General features: G+C 43.5%; 1 protein-coding gene across 4 annotated transcripts in view; it reads left to right on the top strand.

The window, feature by feature from the left end:
* The window catches only part of PRICKLE1 (prickle planar cell polarity protein 1), a 65,824-nt gene that overhangs the window by 35,587 nt on the left and 10,149 nt on the right, over positions 1-20,088 (top strand). The window contains exons 1-2 of one of the 4 annotated variants that reach the window (XM_066183102.1): positions 16,069-16,241; positions 17,928-18,221. The exons of 1 other annotated variant lie outside the window; for it this stretch is intronic. The gene's annotated coding sequence lies outside the window, so the exon portion shown is untranslated. Of the gene's footprint in view, positions 1-11,833; positions 13,587-14,917; positions 15,082-16,068; positions 16,242-17,927; positions 18,222-20,088 lie in introns of those variants that run through there. 2 more of the 4 variants (XM_066183104.1, XM_066183103.1) reach the window with 2 other exon arrangements.

Below are 20,088 nucleotides of genomic sequence, written 5' to 3'. Positions count from 1 at the left end.
CAAGTCTTTTCTTTCTAAGCCGTAAAACTGAACCATTAGACTTCTTGTCTCAAATCCCAAACAAAAAAGCAATAGGAAGAAAGCTAAAATTCAGACTTGACCTAGTTTTGAGTCATGTTGTGTCCCTGTCCTGAACTGTTGATATTTCTAGTCTGACCATTCCAGGAAAGCACAGGGTCTTGAGGAAGGGCTGCTCTTGTCCATGGGAGTGTTTGAGTCGGCTTTGCATGTTCCGAACTGGGACGTTGCACATTCAGCCTGCACAATCTGTTTAGCAAAGCAGCCATTTCTGGGAGCCTACACATCCAATACAGATGGTTTGAGTTGTGAAGTTTGAGACAATAGCAGAGAAGATATGACTCTATTAAAGATGTCAATTTGAACAAATCCATCTCTTGGATGACCTACAGTTCAGAAGAAAGCTCTGAGGGAGAATATAGCAAAGCGATGTGGGAAGCTGCTGCCATTGCAGTGGGGGACGGGACATGTTGCTCTGAGTACAAATTAATCAAGTTCAGGCTGACATTCCTTCGTGTCAGGTTTCCCCTTTGGTCTCCCTAAGACACTGCTGCAGTGGAAAACCTTTCTCTCCAAGTAGTTTTATACCACTTAATTGCTCTTTAAAATGTGCTTTATTCCTTGCTAATGATGTAGCACTGCTGTGCTATTTTAATGAATTTGTAATTTAAAGGGAGGCAGAGGCTGACATATGGCAAATACATGCTTTAGTTCTGGAAAGCACATGATTTTGTAGATAAACAAAGCTGTTGCCTTATCCTCAGCATGTACTGTTTTTTTGTTTTGCTGATAATGAGAAAAAATTAACAGTGTTAAACTTGATTGAAAACAGCAGTATCTTCTGAAATTAATATCTGTGTGAATGACATTAAAAGTCCTTTGCTTTTTTGCATTTGCTCTAGGGTTCTTTTGTAAGTGTAATATGCATTTAAAAATCATCCAAACTCAAAAGAAGAGTTTCAAATTTCTCTAATTTTGTTTTTAGTCAAGTAACAATGGCCTCTCTGCATTTGCTTCTCAAATGTATATAACTAAAAGTTATTTTTATTAAAAATTGGATTCTATCAAAAAGTATCCAAATGATGGAAGAGTTTCTGAAAGTATTTTATAACATAGATGTTTTGCATTGAAGTTTGTAACTACTTCCAGCACACAGGCTGGAGTAAATCATAGCTCCAAAATTTATTTTTATAAGGACGTGTTTAAAAGTTGTGTAGATGCGGCACGTGGGGGACATGGTTTAGTGGTGGACTTGGCAGTGTTAGAGGTTGGACTTGATGATTTCAAAGGTATTTTTCAATCTAAATAATTCTGTTATTCTAGAGAAACTTATGTAAGCCTAAAAATTGCAGGAAAGCAGCAGTTATGCTGCTATTCCACATTTTAACCATGTTTATGAAAGTCAGTGGAGGACTTCTCAAAAGCCAGCACTATTACCTATCTGGGCAGTGTTTCATTTAGCAGTAACTGGTCCTCTGACCCTGAGACCAGATGTTCGACTGTACAAATCCATTGCCCTGGCCCATAGTTTCCCTACACTGTGCACTACACCACACATGTACCCTTTTCACAGACCTTGCTCTTTAGTGGATTGTCTTTTTTCACATTCAGCATGTCTGAAATACTCATCAGGGAGCTGAGAGTGGGTGTTGCGTGTGTTGGGATACTACACGAAAGCATGGGCTCAAGGACTCTTTGAGGTGGCACTGGAGGACTATGGAGGGAGGATGGAGAAACCATCTCCCAAGCCCAACCCTTTCTTGACCCACAAGGTAGGAAACAGTCCATGGCCTTGCCTGTATCCCACTCACTGTGCCCAGCAGTGCCAGTTACTCAAAACTACCCCATGAAGTGTACCACCAGTGAAAAGGGTGGGAGTGACTGCAAGCAGGGGCTCATACTTAGGCCCTGTTCCTGTTTAATTTACTAGTGCAGAGATGGTTGGAGTGTCCTCTCCTTTCAAGGAGGGCCAAGGTACTCTAAGTGCTGGTATTTGGGGTACTGGGGGTATTTGACACTCTGCAGGCTGCAGCTGGACCACACGCTCATGGCCTGTGTCTCACTGGTTCTCCCAGGCCGTGCTCTGACACCAGTGTTCTCCAGGGCCTCCTGGGCTGGAGGCTGAAGGATTTCAGCACTGCTCTCAGCAGAAGTGCACACTGTGACCTGCTCACCCAGTCTGCCCCTGGGGCCTTCCTTTCTGGTGACTGCCTGTCTCCAGGGAAACAGTGGGCCAGGAGTACCCAGAACATCTCTCTGCACCTACAAGATACAGGTGCAGTTAGTTTACTCTGTATATGCAGTACCTGAGAAGTTAATTCAAGGTGTAAAAAGAGGAGCTGGGCTGAAGAAATGCTGTGATGGGTACCCTTCCTGAGACTGAACTGTGATCAGTGGTCTGTCCAGAAAAAAAAGTTTGGCACTGCTGCCTTGCAGTTGTGTTGCAGAGGAAGCACCACCTCTAACTATTTGCTGAAGCATTCTAGCAGTGAGGCTCATTGAGTTTATTGGGAGGGAGGCAAGTGCAATTAAAAATAGGAACTAGTTTATAAAGATCTTTGGCATAACCTAAGTCTATTCCCAGTTTATAAGATAACACCCCTTTTAATATAAAGCCCAGCCTCTGAAGTGCCTTCTCTCTGTCAATTCTGAAAAATGTCTCTGTGCCTTTGAGTTCTGGGAAGAAAAAAGAAGAGAGTATGCAGTTTGGGGTTATCCTCTGATTTTTTTTCTCTCCTTTTTCTTTTGAAATAGAGAAGTGATCTATCCCTTCTTAGCTGTTTCCATGGACTGAGCTGTAGATATAAAAAAAAATTAACCCCTTGTTATTTATGCTATGTATGATGTTTTTCTACAAATTGACTGTATTGTGAACAGCACAATGGATTATTTTTTGTTTCTCCATAATTCTGATTAATGATGTCTGATTTCTTCTTATGCTTCTCACACAAGGGTTTTAGCTCTGCTCTTTGAAGCAGACGTACACCTATGACAGCAATTAGATAAACTCCAGGGACTGAGCTTGGCATGCTCCCCCCAGAGGGTTTCTCCTCAGGGTCAATAAGCAAGAGAGCTCCATGCAGATCAAAACATGTTATTTAGCTGGAAAAGTGGATTCTGTTGCTGCATTGGTCTTCTAGATAAAAGATGCGCATGATGAAACCTTTACTAATCAAAGGGCAAAGTTCCAGTCATTCAGAACAAACCAAGCTATTTGTTGCCAGTATTTCATGTACACTCCTTTGCAGGTGAGTTGAGGCAGCAGTGCTTTCAACGTTCTTGTATTGTTACCCATTATGGTGAAACAAGTTTTCTTGTAACATAACCGGACTTGGAACGTTGTGTGACATTAATTTCTCCATTGTTTTAAAAAGCTTTTCTTTGCTTTTATTTAACTACATCAAAGTAGCAAAATGTTGATGATACGCTGATGCACTATTTTACAGTATTATCAAAGCAGCTTTCAAATAAGTAATGAATCTGTGCAAGAAAAGGATGGCATCAGCCCATGTTTCAGGTGAGGAAAGCTGATGAAGAATGCCGGTCACAGGAAGTCAATACTTAACCTTGATCTGTATTTGAGGAGCTGGATTTATACAGGGAACTCTGTTTTCATAGCTGTTATTTCTTTCTTTAAATGTTCTGTATGGGTCTAATGATACAGGAATTTCATTCTGTCTCATCGATCAGAATTGCAAGGTTAATACATTAGTATCTTCCTGAAAAAATGTGACAAGATGCTACTATTTGGCAGTGGGTACAGTTGCTGCTGCTTAGGATAACTAAGAAAATGTACAGCTCTGCCTCAGGTAGTCAGCATTATCCCAAAACGAAAGCCCACTGTTCAAGGGATTCAGTCTTTCCCAGGACAACCCATGTGCTTAATTATTGCTTCGGTGTTCAGAGCAGAGACTGTCTTTCTAAACTGTGAGGTTTGCTTTGGGTTCTCATTAAACGTTGTATGCTCTAGTGTGACACACAATATGCCCTGCAGTGTGTCATGCGCTGTAATGCTAATCAACATTCAATACCAAAGGAGGAGAGCAGCTGCTCCACAGTCAGCATGTCTGAACAGTCCTGCACTCAGCAGGGTATCACTTAATTCACGCTAATGGATAAAAAACTGGCCTCATAACACTTGTGTAAATGAGGCTAATGATCAGGGAAAAAATGCAAACTAGTTTTCATTTATTCATAGAGATACGTGTAATTAGAGGTAATAGTTGGATCCAAAAACTTGCTCTCCAGCATTTATTTGTTGATAATACAAAATGCGAATGACTTGTTCCATGTTTCTCTCCTGTGAAGTTATTAGCTTCACACAGGACTTGAAATAAGTATGCTCTTAAATTCTCATTGAGAGAGTTACAAGACTTAATGGGAAAAAGCTACAGATAATTGCATCTCGTAAACTTACTTCAGTCATTTTCAGTGTGGTAACGGATCTCTATTGTAAATCCACTGCTGGCAGGATCAGCATATTGCTTCAGGTTTTTTACCTTTTTCCATTAACTCCACTGTCTTCTGTAGATTAGAGAAATCAAGAGGAGGCAACCTGTCCATTGCAGTGATGGCAGCTGAGTAATAAGGTTGTATTAAGGTACAAAAGTCTTATTTTAGCATCTAAGCTGTAGAGTATTAACTGCCGTCTTCCATTTTCCCAGCACTGTTCATTTTCCTCTTTCAGGAATTCTGATATTCCCCTCACAGATGTGTTGTCCCAGTGGCACCGCTGATGCCCCTTGATCATACATGTCTTGAAGGATCAATCAGTCACATTGTGACATAGTCTAATGGTGTCAAGCAGAAGTTGATCTACCTGAAATTTTAGTAAGTCATCATCTAGTTGGGTTTGCTAAGAAGTGCTGAGCACATATTTCTCACCCTGCTCTACACTCTGGTTTTGACTGTGCAGATTTTTCAAAGTGTAACCTTAGCTGTGTGATGTGCAAGGAAGAAGTAAATCCAGCCTTAATCTAATTTACAGGAGGAAGCTGATCAACACTTGAGGCTCTGTTGTCCCAGCACAGAGCCAGTCTGTGCTTATGTGGGCATTCCTTATTTTATGTAGCCTAAAGTTGTGCAAACTAGCTACATAAAATTCCACGTGAGTGGATTTCACTCCTGCTAAGGAGGCACCTCTCTGGACCTCTGCACAGTAACTAAGTCTTGAAAAGTTTTAGGTTTTTGATCCTGACCAGTACACCAAGAATTGATTGAGGAAGAACATTTTTAATCCAATTTTATAATGGCACCATGTTGAATGTCGGTATTCTCCATTCTTGATTCATCCATTTCCTAGTGAAACTGTAGCAAATTTAACTAGATGGTCTTTTCAAACCATTTATCTTTTTTCTTGTTTTCTTTTCTTTGATGTGCCCATTGGGCACATCTATTAAGTTCCCCTTTCTGTGCATGGAGCTTACACAGCAGTCTGCAGGTGTGTGTGGGATATCTGCTGATGAAGGCAAATTGTCCAAACCTAAAAAGTGGTTCTTGCCCAAATCCTCACCCTGGTCTTTGGTGGAAAACGTGGTTCTTGCTTTAAAACTTAGAGGGAGGTTCAGAGTACCTTCAGAAGACTCGGGTTCTTGTTATCAAGTGGAAGTGAAGTCCAGGCCAGCTGTCAATTGTATTTACAAAAACAGTATTATTATCACTGACTCATTAGTTCTGCATATCAGAGGAGCATTATGAAAGAGTACCACTGAAGAGAAAGTAGCTGCTGACTGAAGAGGGAGGGATGTGTGTGTAACACAAAAATCCAAAGATTACATTAAGCTGGAGAGTCATGTGTATATGGACATTGCGAAACACTGATTCTCATCTTTCCTCTGCTTGCTGATTGTCTGAGAGTTGATCTCGTCCTAGCAATAATTCTTGTAGACAAGAAAGCAACTTGGGAAAATATGCAAGTGTAAAGGGACTAAATTGTTGAAAACTTAAAATAATACTAAACATACATTAATATTCTTAGGACTTTTAAAATAGATTCTATATGTGATGAGTGCCATTCTTCTGACATGTAAAAATGCCATGTCTTGACAAATCACCTGTCATACATATCTGAAGTCATATCAAGCAGCTCTGATATTCACAAGTTTTACTTAACAAAAACTTGGTTTGTTGAAATTTGAGTTCATAGTGCTATCTCAAATATATGCTTTCAAAACCTATTTTAAAAAATAAAATACTATGTAGTGGGAGGGTTGGATGCTTTTCTTCTGTCTCCTGCTGAAAGTGGTTGAACTTTTTTCAGAAAGTGTAGAATTCCACAAATTAATCTTGAACTATCTATGTGCAAGTGGCCTGACACTTAAGTAGATTAGCTCAGCCTGTATTATTGGAACTGGTAGCAATGGTAAAATAGTTCAATTTATAGTGGCTGAATATAAATATATTCTAATATTCTAAAAAATGGGGGCGAAAGTTGTCAATTCTAGAAGCATGCATTGCCTATGGCCATAGATTGCATTAAGTACTTAACTCACTTCCATTAAATTCTGGTACTCTTTCAAAGCTAGGTGTTATTATTTTAAGGCTATGCAGCCGAAGGAATTCATCCTCCTGGGCAAGCCGCTAAGAAAAGCCAGGATGTGCTGGCAAGCCCAGGTGGGTGTAGCTTAAAGCTTGGGGCTGCCAAATGAGTATCAGGTGTCAGGTATTGTCAAGCAGTTGCTGCTTCAGCAGCTGACAATACCATGAGGGCTTAGGGATCAATGGATGTTGCACAAAGGTCACTCATGTCAAGGGTACCAGTTGAGTGTCTTAAAACAATTTCATTTGTACTGTCTGCTTCATAGATGAGGATTTTCAGTACCGTAAATAATCAAAAATACTTTGCTCCTAAAATATCCTGATATATCCTTCAGAGTCTACAAACATTTCTGTGAACACAGTTAAGGAAATACATATGTGTTTGAGGCTCTAGAATTTTCTATAGTAGTGTCATGTTGATGAGATGAAGCTTCATATTTAGGGGATTTAAACTGATTTTCCCTGTTGTAGTTACAATTAATTATCTTGCCATTTGGTGTGGAAAGGATAATGACTGCTAGCTAAGAAATATAATTAACTGGATTTCTCTTTGAATATTTAACTACGATCTCCAATATTATTCTACTGAACAAATAGACATAACTTGCATCTTGAACAGACACTGCTTGCCCAGTTGACCTTTAAATTCCAGTGCAGTGGAGATGAAGAGAAGGAAAGGAGCACTTTTATATTTCCAACCACCCAATCCTAAGCATCTAGCTTTGCAGAGAAGGGAATACTATTTCATAGTATCATCATAGAATAGTTTGGTTTAGAAGAAACCTTAAAGATCATCTAGTTCCAAACTCTCTTCCACTCGACCAGGTTGCTGAAAGCCCCATCCAGCCTGGCCTTGAACACTCCCAGGGGTGGGGTATATTAAGCCATTGCAGCTCTTTGTGTGCCACTGTCCAGCCAATTTCACGTCCTTTCAAATGCCTGTGGATGGTGACTCTGCTAGGTCTGAGGGTTTTATTGAACTAGCACTTCTTGCCTAATCTTTCTCCTCAGTTTATATGTGAGTATCCATAATCACAAGGGTATTTGGCATGCATCTGGGAAAAGTGCTCTTGAAGCCATCTTCCTGACTGCCTTTTGATGTGGTTTGGATGTGTCAGTGTACTTACGATAGCTAGCTGCTGACCAGGAGTGGGACCATCCTTCTTGGTGTTCTTCCTGTTCCATTCCTAACACTGACAACTGGGCTCAACTCATCCTGCAATAAACCAGTTCTGGGCGCTAAACCAGCAGAGGAAAATCTAATCATGCTTAGAGAGGAAAAAAAAAAATTCAAAAGAAAGAAATAAAAGGAGGGGGGAAAAAGAAAAGTATGTAGCCTCCAGATCAGCATTCTTCACTCTATTAAGCAGAAGGCCTCTGTGGGTTTCCCAAAAAATGTGCTCAGTTGTCCCATTGCCCCCCACCCCTCAGGAAAAGAAACAGCAAGCTTCAACCATCCGTGTTTACCCCACGTCTTATTTTGCCACGTGGAGTTAGATTCATGTTTGTGAGGTGAAATTTGTACTAAGGGCAAAAGCCCCTTAACACTGGATTGTTATTTGCCCAGGCATGTAAATGGGGATGGTTTGTTGCGTATTTTGGAGTAGTGGGTTACATTACAGTTCTTCCATTGGGAAACAAGAGATTGGATTTTTTTTTTTTTTTTTTTTTTATTACCAAAATGCCAGCGTATGGAGTTTACAGTGCATTTAAAAAAGACATGGGAGTGAAACCTTTGTGGCTTTCATTGAAGGAACTTCAGCTAGGAAGGATGACTTTTTCTTATATTCTCTTTCTCTCTCTTTTTTTTTTTTTTTTTTTTTTTTTTAATTTCAGAGTTGGAGAGAATAGAGGGAGAGATACAAGTATCATTTCGATTAAGGCAGCAATTTTAAGGCAACACATTGCAGAACTGCGTGTCAGTTCTGGAGTCAAGGTGTCATTTGAATGCTGCCTAGCCCACTCCAAGCCTTCTTAAGTGTGAGGAAAAAGAAACCTTATACAATTCAAACTACAGTAACAGCAGTGGCAAACTGGATAGAAGAGCAGTGAACCTCTGATGAGGTAGAAGCCTGCCCCACTTTGTTTGCTGAGCAAGAAGTGAGAGGACTGTTCTCAGGCTCACCTCATTCAGACAATTATTTAGCCATTGATCTTTCTATGCAAAATACTGAAATACTTATCATATTTTGGTGGTGCCTTTTGGTAGTTTCATGGTCTTGAGTCTTGGCAGCTCATCAGTCAGGTAGTGTCTCTTGCAGCTGCTGCACTAAATAAAGCTAATAAAAGTGTAATGCATCTTATTATCCACCTGACAATTTTGCATCCTTCTTGCATCACTGTCTGCCTTGAGGTTGACATGTGACATTAATTTGGTGAAATAAACTAATAGTTAATCTAAGCATTGTCCTCTCCCTTGTATTTGTAGTGTGCTGTGCATACAGCTTGTGGAAAATGGCAGTGTAGAACTGTGCAGGATACCTATTTCAGTGGCTGCTGGATTTCCCTCCTCCTGCAGATTTTAAGCAAGAGGGGCCTATCACAAACCTTTGCATATCTCATCTTTGGCTTTAAACTCAGTTTTGTTTTCTCTGCAAATAATGCTGTAGGAGCAGTGGTAATCCTCCACGTCAAACTTTGCCTTCATTTAAAGTCAATCACTTGTATTTTTTCTTAAGTTCAGGCTATTGAAAAGTATTGCCAGTGACAGGGAAGACTGTTTGTAACTGGAGCATCATTCACACAACAAAACTGCACTCACAAAGGGGTTTAAATTTGTTTTCAAATGCTAGCTCAAATATTTGTTTGAATTATTAGTTGATAATATTACTACTGTATTATTTTCATTGTTATTATTAGTTTCTCTACATGGGTGCCAGTTCCTGGGTTAAATGCCCATTTGTCTGCATGTATGAATGTTGACCACAGTAGAAGATCCACAGAGTTCATACCTTTTCCTTTTTTAATCTAAATTAACTTTCAAACCAATTTAGATAAATTGTGAGGAGTTCTTCAGAGGCAAAGCCTCGTAGCAGAGCTTGACACAGAGATGACATCATTCACCATCCACACAGGCTTTGGCACAATACTTGACTGAAATTCCCCCAGTAAGCGAACAGTGCATTAGCATGGGCTCTGCAACACCTTCCCCATTGCGTAATGGAGTTTGTGCTGGGGTGTTATTAAAAACCCAGGCAGCGATTGCACCTGCGTCAGCCTCTGCTGGTGGCCAAGCGCTGCGGGCTCACGTTTGTTGCAGGGCAGTTGTTGTGCCTTGTGCAGCCTGGGATCGGGGCACTGGCCATCCAAGGGGGCTGGGGTGTTTAGGGGAGCCCCACTCACACCCCTCAGCTGGTAGTTGCAGTGGCCACCTGGGTGTTTACCTGTTTGACTGTGGGCTGCACCGAGCCAATTATGATAAAATCAAGATTGCTGTCTTCAGAGGAGCCTGTGGGGTTAAGAGTTTCCAGATACAGCAACAGACCTGTTGGTTCAGAAGCAAGTCCTAGCCCGATCTGACAAGGAAGGGCATTTTAATGAAATTTTAATTCTTTGCTGCTGAAGCAAAGTAGGATCGTGGTTTTAGAAGGTATGTTGGTCTTCAACTCTGAGAGCATTAAGGTAAGGAAATAAAATAAACCTGTCTTAGTCAAGCATTCCCAACACATGGCAGTTTACACCAGCCAGTCCTTAGGCCATTTATAGCTGGTGTAGCTCTCCAGAGCAAGCAGTAAGGCACTGTTTCCTACCTTGATGCCTGATTGCTTGATGCCTCAGCAGATCTATGTACCACTGACAGGTGAAAATAAAAATGAGCTAGTAGTAGTAGTAGTAGTAGTTTAGTGCCACTTGACTGTGTCCTGATCTGTTACCTGATGTTAATATTTCCATTGGTGTATTGACTTACTGAGGCTGGCAGAGAAAGGGCAGGCTGTTAGGATGACTGGGAATGCAGCAAAGAGAAGAGTGGAAACCAAGCACATACAATCACAAACCCTTGCTGGGCAAAAGTCATCTTATTCTTATATGTTTAACTTGTTGCATTTCTCATGCACGTTCCCTTTTAATCCCTGTATCTCTTTACTGTATATCATCTCTTGTGTTTTACATGTATGTCTCCTACAGCGGTGCTTTACTCTGGATTTTAAATGTTATCTAAATGTTATTTTTAAATATTGTTTAAAGATTGGCAAAGAGTCAGGTTTTGGAGCCTTGAGAAGTCATGAGATGCTGCCTCCACGCTCTTTCTTTGCAACCTCAAAAAAGAAAATAAGGAAGATGCCAGTCAGTGGCACAGTTCAGAGGCCTCAATACCTTGGTAACACCCCTGGTTTGCTCTGCTCCCAGCAGCATAAGGTGATCCACTGTTGGATCCCCGATTGGGGGGGGGCGGGAGGCAGCAGGGTTGAACAGGCAGAATTTTCACCCACGGCTGTAGGCATGGGGTGGCCTTTGCCTGGTGACTCACTGGAGTCCTTCAAGGTTTGTGCTTTGCTTCCAGGACATCCCATGAGTCAGGTGTCTCCTAGTGACTGTTAACAGTGATAAAATTGTGCAAACGGTTCCCATCTAAGAAGGCGTACTCCCACACTCATAACCTGTGAGAAGAAGCCTAGGGCTGGGTTTGGCAAGACATTTAGGTATCTAGAGGTGCAGGCTGATGTCCATGGGAGTTTCTGAATACACCAAGGCAAACATTCTTAAAGTGCTCTTGGAAGTCAGGCCATTTTTATACACCAGCTAAGCAAGTGTGTGTAAACAGCCAGTTTTTCCAGAAGAGAGAAAGGAGAAAGGCTAGCAATTCCATCTCCACAGCAGTCCAGCCTCACAGGAATCAGTCATGGTTTTTCCTTGTGCTAACACTGACAGGTCTAGGGAATTATTTTTCAGTGGGTTGGGTTTTCCAGTAGATCATCAAAGATCATGATGAAACTGCTTTCCTTATTCTGGTCTTCTTGCTCCCTTGGGACATAGACCCAGAGCCACTGGTGGTGGAAAGAACTTTAGTGCTATAGATACATCCTAGAGTTCCCTGTGTTGTAGCATTCAGGCAGGACCATACATGGTAGAATCATAGTCCCTAAAATTCCTGAAGGGCATACCTGCCTGTGTCAGACATTGCTTTGATTTGTGCATAACCACTGCTTGGGAAGCAGTTGTAATTCCTACTCCATTGACTCCTCCTGTGCTGTCAGATATATGGAAAATCTTTCCTGCTTTAAAAATACAAAACCTGGCTTATTTTGGGGAGTTTTCTCATTGATTTCTCTGAAAGAATTATAACTGAGATTTTTTTTTTTGTTGTTTTTGTTCTAGTTTCCATTCACCCTTCTTCATGCTTTCACCTTTCGTAGCTGAATTTTGACTTTTTATTTTAAATGAACACGAGATGATACTTAATTAAAAGCCTTGGGATGGAGGTGGTGATCATTAAAGGGTGATGATGTAGATGGTGAACTCCTCTGTTTATCCACAGAACTAATCAGGCTTGGGAGTGGGTGTTGTGCCACTGTCCTACCTAGAGAAGCTGCCTCTGAAGCACAAGAGGTTAACTCATTTTCCGCTGCTTGGTTTCTCTTCTGTGACTGCCAACAAAGGTAGCAATTACCAGTGTTATCTCAGGGGATGTTCCCTGATCTGGCTAATTTGGAACTGGGAAACCACACTGACAGTTCAGCAAATTTCTTGCAGGCCAGAGAATATCCCTGGCCTGATCAGTAGTAAAAGAAAGTTGTTACCTAGACTAAATTTGCCCTAATGCTTTAGGGCAAAAAGTTCCATATCCATTACAGGTCCCTTGAAGCATTTGGTTGTTTGAAGGATCAGCTCTACCCAGACATAGTCAAGAATGTGGTACGTGCTGTAAAGAGTGAGTCAGTTTGTGCCTTTTTAGCTTTTTGGTTTTTTTTTTTAGGCAATTTCTGTGGCATGGTTTGTACTTCACATAACGAGTATATATGCTGTCATATTTGTTGTGTGAAAGTAAAGAAGAAATCATAGCAACACATCTGTTCTTGTGGAAGCAGCCGAAATCAAAGGAGGTAGTTCAGGAATGACTTTCATAATTTGCAAATGCCTAAGGGGAATTATGATAGCTCTTTCTTTAGCCTAGCGTTCAAGGGTACCATAGAATCAAGTGTTTGAGCACTGAAACAGCAATCTGAGATTTAAAAAAAAAAAAAAAAGGAAAAATAGTGTACTGTAAAATAATTGACCACCTGAATTAGTTTAACAAGGGCTGTAGATGGATTTAACAGAACTTGTAGTGGATTTTTCATTGCTGGTACTTTTAAATCAAGATAAAATATTTTGTTTATGCAGACAGGAAATGTATGAAAATCTTATGACCACATTAGTTAAGACTAGAAGATCACAATGGTTGGTTTTGGCCTGGTAATGTATAAGTGCATTGTCCAGAACAATATAGTAGTTTCTGTGCTCAAATCACAAAAGTCAGGAAAAAAATAAGAGCCATGTAGCCAACCATCTCTGTACACCCTCCAACATTTGAGTGTCAAGGAAAGTGTTAGCAAAACGGGGGACAGCTTGATTTTCCAGCAAAGTAAATGAACCTTTCTTCTTTGGCTTTGGTAGACTCTTGGTCACAAAACTTTGCAAACTGATCTGCAGCCGCTGAGCTGGTTGTGGTGCGTAAGTTCCCAAAGGAGATTTCTCATTTTTGCAATTTGCTGTGCAGAGGTGTTGAGCCCTCAGTGTGGGGAGCTGCTGAGAAAATGTCAGGCACTTCTGGAAAAGGAGTAGACAATATATGCAAATTGTTGGTATTTATTCAGTCATGTAGTGGGGAGAATAAACATTATTCCTGACATTTCCATTTTTGATTAATGATGAATGGAGCTGGCAGATGTTCAGCTGGCCGCCAGATGGGGTCTGCTCAGTCCAACAAACAGAATAGGAACAGTCTGGGTCTCATAAAGCCAGCACTGACAAAAGCTCTGACAAAATCTCTAGTTCATCGAAGTGATACGCCAATTTTGACCTCAAAACGACTAAGCTGTTTAAGAATGGAGGTAGTACAACCAGTGAAACTGCTTATGGAAGTGAAACGGGGTGTGGAAGGATGGGAGCTGGTTAGTTTGCTGGAGTTTAGCAGGTTTTTTTCCTGCCGCAGGAGCCACAGACTGCAGCTTTGATTCCCTGTGACTGGAGCCGCGCGGGTCCTTCTGCATTTACCCGCGGTTACAGGTGCAGTGGTCGTGTCTCTGGGCATCTCCTCGCTTAGTGGTGGGGATCGACTGCGTGTAGCGTCGTTAGCCCAGGATGGGCTGTGCCTCTCGGGATCAGATAGCCCGGCGTCGGTTCTGGTCCCTCGGCCGGCCGGTCTGGCTGCCTGCTCCTAGCGATGGGGAATCAGCCCACGGGAGCATTTGTGGAGGCTTCTCCCGGCTCGCCATGAGACTCGCGTGTGCCCAGCCGAGGGTCGGGGGTGACGGGGCTGGGGGACAGGGACGCTGCTCGGAGCACTCGGCCCGCGCCTGCACCCGTCAGGGCCGGCTTCCTTCAGCGCACTGCGGGCAAAGCCATTCAAATTTGCAGAAGTGAATTTAAATCCATGCAAATTCGGTTCCTGGGGGAAGCGGTAAGTGTCTGAGAAGTGCCCCGTCGCCGTCCCGCGCGGCGGCCCGAGGAGATAAGCCGCCCCCGGCTGCGGGCCCTCGGCGGGGAGCGAGGGACGGGATGCGAGGGGGCTGGGTGGCCGCTGCCCCTCGCAGCGGTGGGGCGCGTCGGGGCTGTGTCTGTTGCCGCTCTGACCCTGAGATGCAGCGCGAATAAATTCCCTTTGATAATGACTTCCCCAGGGAGACAAAGAGCGGGAGGGAAGAGGAAATTTGACCGCGGTGTTCACGGTTACATTGGCGGTGCCGGGGGGAAGCCGTCCGCCTGCCTTTGAAGCCGAACCACCCGCCTCTCGGGGCTTTTTATGCTTAAGGGGGTGGGGGAAGTGGTAAAAGCGGGAGCTGGCAGCCTCTGAGAAAATGCCCCGGTGCTACCTTCTCTGTGCGTAAGCTGGGACTCGGACGCCTCTTTCCCACTTGGAATGTGCCAAGGGAGGCAGTGATGGACGGCTGCTCTCTGAGATCCTCGGCTTCAGATAGGGTTTATTATTTTTATTATATTTTTATTATTCATGTACAGAGACCTAGAACAAATGTTTTCCCGTCCTGAATCGAGTCCTTGCCGTCCGGGTGCGAGGGGCGGCGGGGGCCGGGCCGGGTCAGCCCGGGGCGGCCGGAGCGCCTCCAGGGTGGGGTGGGAAATCTATTTCGGGCATAAACACGAACAAAAGCACTGTCGCCAAACCGTGTGTCCTGAGCGCAGAATTTATTGCTTCTGCAGGCGCTCGATCCCCTGGGTGGGCAGGCGGCCGGGACGGCGACCCTTCCTGCCTCGGGGGCGGCGGCAGGGGACGCTCCCGCTTCCCACACTCCTTCCCCCGCCTTGGGGAGCGCTTTGAACGAAGATCGATGGTGGGAGAGATTCCTCCTGCCGCCTGACGGAGGAGCGGTGAGGGGCGCTGGGGTTCGCTGGGGGTCGGGGGTCAGCAGGAGGGCTGCCGGTGCTGGTCCGGGGCGAGTCTGGGGAGGAGCGCTGCGGAGGCTGCTCCCTCCCCGGCCCCCGGCTTGCCGCCCCGCGGGAGGGGACGGGGGGCGGCGCAGGTATCTCCCGCTGCGCTCCCAGCGAGCAGGACGAGGAGAGGAAGCGGTGCCGCCGCCGGGCAGGGACAGGGCTGAAGGAGCCCCCGCCGCCCCTTCCCTCGGCAGGGCCGTGCCTGGCGCTGGCAGCTCCTGCGGGGGACGGGAGGGAACCGCGGGGAGCTGCCGGCGCCGGTCCGCGTGTGCGGGTCCGTGCCGCCCCGGACTCGGGGTGAAGCTGCAGCCCGCATCGCTTCTCCTGCGCCGCCTCCCCGGCTCCGCCAGCAGCCTGGCCGCTGTTTCGGTGTCGCACAGAGGTAATTTGCGGTCACTTGTATCCGTTCTCTCTCGCGGCAGCTCCGCCGGAGGGGCAGGGTAGACGGGTGGCTGCTGGTGGCTGCCGGCGCCTTTGCGCATCCGGCTCCAGAGCGTGGGGACCCGCGGGACTGGGGGTGCCTCTGGCCCACCTTAACGTCTCTGAAATTTGGACAGGATGGAAAACCTCCCATATGCCCTTCAGGGATCTCTGCTGAGGAAGGCTCCTCCGAGATGAGGGGACGGGGCTGGGCGCAAAGTTTTTTTACTTTCCTATTTCTTTACAATTCCTGTCTTGTGACTTATTGAACACTTTCTTCAAGTGTTTTCGCTGGAAACTTGTCTCAAATGAGGACTGTGAGCCCTAACAAAGAAGGGTGTTGTTCGACAGCCAACAGGTGATGGGGTGAAACCTGAGTATATGTGTACATTGGAGTAAAGTCTGGCTGCTGTTTAAAATAGAATTTAAAAAATCAATGGGAGACTGTAAAAGGCAAGATTTCCTTCTTTCTAAATCTGTACACCTCTTAAGGAGAGAAGGGGGAAGCATCCGTGAGAATACCTCTTTCTCGGCTGGAGGTTTGGGTCTTGCCTCACTGCGGTGTGCGCCTGAGTTTCCATCAGCGATGTGCAGAGCCAAGGATAACACGGCCAGATCAGATGTGTTGGCATGGGGCGATGCTGTGTCACGGGGTTTCCTCCTTTTGCTAAATCCAGGTAACCTGCCTTTGCAGTATGGCTCTCAAAAGAAAATACTCTGAGAAGGATCGTCTGACTTCCAGTTGGAAAAGTGATCTTTGTGCTAGGATGCTGGAGGAGAAAAGCAGTTAACTCCTCTGTTGGTCCTTGTGTACTGGCTAACAAAAAGGAAAACAGTTCTTACAAGGTCCATCTTGAGGTCTTCTGGATGAATAAGTAGAGTGGCTCTATTCCTTCCCGACTGCTCTGGGTAGTTCATTACTCAAAAGGACCCAGCAGCTGTGTGCTGGTGCAGATTCTCCTTATCAGTTCTGGATCCAGATTTCCCACACAGAGAGCTATAGGGGCTCACTGTAGATATGTTATTTGAACTGTAGCTAGGGAATGGGACTTCCTGATCGTGTGCGTAATGCATATTGGAAATAGGCTTTGAATTATTAATAGTTGCTTTGTGGTGGTTTATTGCTGTTATATTGTGCCCTTCCTCTTCTAATGTAGCTATCTTGCACCAGAGATAAAATAAGCAGGTGAATGGGCTGACCATGCTAATCTTAAGTCGTTGAGCCTTCACTGTGAATGGATGCATGTGATATGCATCTTGTATCCCCTATAGCCTTGTTAACAAGCCTTCCAACAAAAAAGTTGTTAAAACAATTTGCCCTGCAGGACAGAGTAAAACAGCAGGGGGTGGGCAAGGAGATGTTTGTCTAACTTTGCTTACAAATCATGACCTCTTCTATCTGGTCAGGGGGAACATAATCAGTGAGCTGGAAATCCTAGCGTGGGGATAACCTTCATATGGGCTTCAGCAACAGCTTTGTTCTAAGTTTGATATCCCAGTATTTTGTGTACCCGTAGCTTTGTAATTAGAAGTGTAGTTTGTCTTTGCTCCAAGGAATTTGTCATATGACTGTTTTAATTCATCAGTGGAAAAAAACACAGTAATTGCTTTTCTTTTCAAATCAAATTTAGCTGTGTAACTCAATTATGTTATTCATCGTTGTCAACCTGCCAGTGAAAAACCTCCTTGTAGGCTATAAAGCCTTTTTTGAGAGGCAGTATTTGAACAGAGCTGAAACCTCAAAATGTTCCATGGACTTTAGGAAAGCAAAGCAAAACAACACATCCTTGCTGTGTTTTGTAGGTGTCATGGCAGGAGTAGAAAGACCACCTTTCTAGTCATCCCTTGGAAAGCTCTTATTTTTTCAGCTGTTGTTTATATTCATTTGAATCCTCCTTAGGATGTAATCATTTTAAACAGATCACTTTGAAGGATGAGTGAGGCTTGGGGGCAGGGAGGAAGAACCCTGTAGTTTTAAAATGCAAACCAAATTACACTTTAACGGGAAAGGAAGAAGAACTCCTAAACAAGCCATTGCTAAAATAGTTCTTCAGATAGCCTGCTGTTAAGATAGGCTGGATTAGAAACGTTGTTCTCAGCAACCCCACAGTATTTGTGATGTGGTCCTATTTCTATGTGGTGTATTGTCAGTCATTTTATAGCCAGCTTCACATTTGCCCTATGGGAGCATTTTTCTTTTAAAGTGAATGATGTCCTTTGAGCTGTCCTAATCTCAGTTCATTGAGGTTTGTGGACCTTGCTTTGAACATTTCTAATCACCTTTTCTGGGGAGGGGAACACTGATTGTAAAGTTTCATTTTACATTTGGAGGTAAGATGTATTTTTCTTTTATTTTCTACCAGACAAACTTTCAAACTGCCCTGTATGACTGAAAACTGGACCTGTGGGTCGGTGGTTTCCTCTTGTTGGAGCTGGTGTGTGTGCTTTCTGAAATGGATGTGCCAGAGGAGGCCCAGGCGGTTCCAGTCTCTACAGGAAAGCAGCCTCATCTCTTACAGCTGCCTTGTCTTCCTTAGGAATTAGGCAACACTCCTAACACTTATGTCCCTTTGCTGTGCTTAACATCCTGATGTTGCCCAGTGCTGCTTTGTTCATTGTGGGAGTAGCCTTACTGTTCAAATTACTCGGAAAAGTTAGTAAGTCATCATGCATTCTGATTTTGGGTTGTTTCCTTGTCTTTCAAGAGAAGTTGGAGAAGTTAATCTTTGATCTTGTGGAGAGAGGGTTTTGAACAATCAATATGAAGCAATTTGTTCCGTTACTTGGTGTGCTTGTGAGTGTTGGGTGTTGTGAGAATAAGGCAGCAGTACACTCAGCTCAATTGCACAGGCACTGCCAGAGCTGAACCTCTTTGGCTAAATTATGTTTCAAATTTGCTTCCTGTGGGATTTGGTTGAGGTTATGCTGCCTAATGAAATATTGTCAAAGATGTTTAACCTACTGACTCCTTTTATTCCTGGGATATTGGGCAGGAGTCAGTTCTTGAAAAGGGACCATTTGACCATTATAAGTTCTTGCAATGCCCTAGGAATTGGAAATACTAGCTTAGGTGTCAGTGAGTGGCACATTATTGCAAACCAGGCATCTGCCCCTTTCTAAAAGGAAATGGTAAAATAGTTCATCTGCTGCTGAGGTCATCTTGAAAGGAATTCAACTTCTCAATGATATTCCTAGTGACTTTAAGAATTACTTGGATATGATGATGTGTGACACAAGCTGCCAAACTGAGCATCCCTATCCATCAGCAACAGTGAACACTGTTGCCTTTTGTTCCTAGAGTGATTTCCTAACTGCATCACGTTATTCCTCTGTCCCTCCTTCCTCACACCCCAGTTTTATGCAAGCAGTAACAAAAATATACCTGATGCATGACTTTACTTCCACCAGTAAGTGGGAAGGAGCAACAGTTCTGTATTTCTTGTCTTATCATTTGTTTCTGAGAGCAACTAATTCAAGGGATATAGTATGTACCAGGAAGCCTGTCTTTCTATTTTACATATGTAGGACTGAGCTTTTAGGATTGAGTTTGATTATATTTACCTTCCTTGAGAAAGATTGTAACATGGCGATGCTAAGCTCAGAAGCTGTTGTGGTAACCTTTAGTTGTTCATCTTGAGTAAGATTTCAGACATGTGCCTAACAGCTCACCAGCTTTCCAGAAATAACCTGTTCTCAGAGGGGAAGTTGGCAGGTTTGCTTGCCCCATCAAATATTAAATTAATCTTCTATTATAGTGCAGGTATAAAGTGTGTTGGCATCTTAGCAGTGCACCAAAAATAGTGTGTATGTTTTTGAAGTAAAGTTAAACAACTCTAATTTTTTGGAGCAGTAGCCTGGTGGAAGAGTTAAGTAATCCCGTCTCTTTTTATGGGCTGTGGGAATGTACAGACATATTGAAAATAGGGCTAGATAAGACTATATACTGGATATTATAATTTGAGTTTGTAGCTTTTTGATGCATGTGGCCACTTTTTATGGAGCAGGTTTGGGTTTATGTGCTGAATTATCAGAATCTGGCCTAACTAATCTATCTAACCAGTGCCTCATGCTTGAAGGAGAAACCCCTCTTGAGTAACCAGCAGAATATTTGGGTAAGCAGTCTTAAATCTTCCACCTGTGATCTAGGAGCAACTTATTTTCTCTGTAACAGTGGTGATGAGACTGGAAATGTAATGTAGGACCCACAAGAAGTTTTAGATTGCTCTTCTCATTAGACCTACCAGCAAGATAAACAGGTGAAAGAATGTCCTAAAACAGGGAAGGCACAGCTCATGTATAACGTGGTACTGTAAAAGCAAGCTTGTCCCTACCCCAAGTGGTCAGGATATCTGTTGTGTTAGGAGAAATCCTCTGTGATTTTGGTTATTTGTATTTCACTGAAATACCTTGTCTGAATTTTTTAAGCACTTCTGCTAGAATTAATACAAGACATATATCTTGTTACGCTTTTTACTGCAACTGCTATGGATCTTGGTGAGAGCCTTCCTTGCCAGTTGTGACTCA

The sequence above is a fragment of the Chamaea fasciata genome, unplaced genomic scaffold, assembly GCF_029207755.1.
Source record: "Chamaea fasciata isolate MVZ Bird 193981 ecotype frontalis unplaced genomic scaffold, bChaFas1.0.hap1 SCAF_5, whole genome shotgun sequence".
Taxonomy (NCBI): domain Eukaryota; kingdom Metazoa; phylum Chordata; class Aves; order Passeriformes; family Sylviidae; genus Chamaea; species Chamaea fasciata.
This window is presented reverse-complemented; position numbering and strand designations above follow the sequence as displayed.